Genomic DNA, 830 nt, shown 5'->3' on the forward strand with positions numbered 1-830 from the left:
CAAGCGCTCCTTGTACGCTTGCTCTTCGCGATCCGTGAATGGCAATCATGTTTCTTGATCGCGATCTCAGGCTGACGTCTGCGCCCTCTAGCGCAGGTTTCTGAAAACGCTTAAAACAAAAGATGAAGCTGCAGCTCAATAAAAAGACGTTTAAAAACCTTTGTATCAGCAATAGTAAGCTGTAAAATTGAAATGTTCTCCAAATTTAACCGTATTTTGCAAATCTGCATTTGTAGCCAAATTATTATGCAGTTCTGAGAGTTCCAGACGACCAGCAGACGATAATAACTCGATCCGGATCATTAAGCCGTGTAGCAGTGAGCATTGTTGATCGCGACAAAGAAACCTGATCCGATCGAAATCAGATATGTATACGTGACGGCAAAATGAGATTCAGGACCCGACAAGGACGGACACGTGACGCAACTTTATGCTTCGACTAATTTTTCAGGGCCGATGAAGCACACTCAAACCATATCGAGTGTGCAGAGCTCGATCACAGAGAGAAAATTGTTCGATACAGCACCGACATAAAAACGTTTCCCCGACGCAGTCTGGCTAGACTAATAGATTTTCTGAGAGTATTCGAGATGACACTGATATAAATACGTTTCCCAGACGGATGTGCTTTTTATACATGGCTAGGCGTGACATTTTATACATGACATTTCCCGTCAGAACCTCTCCAGGAACTTGCTTACACATCGCCGATAAACATTTGAATGTGCCTCAAGAGAGAGGGAAAGATGCTTATACCATGGAACACTAATTCAGATGTACTAAGCATTAGTACTTCAAGCTTAAGAATGGCGTTCACGAGACAAAATACA

Source organism: Dermacentor silvarum, chromosome 3, assembly GCF_013339745.2.
Source record: "Dermacentor silvarum isolate Dsil-2018 chromosome 3, BIME_Dsil_1.4, whole genome shotgun sequence".
Lineage (NCBI taxonomy): Eukaryota > Metazoa > Arthropoda > Arachnida > Ixodida > Ixodidae > Dermacentor > Dermacentor silvarum.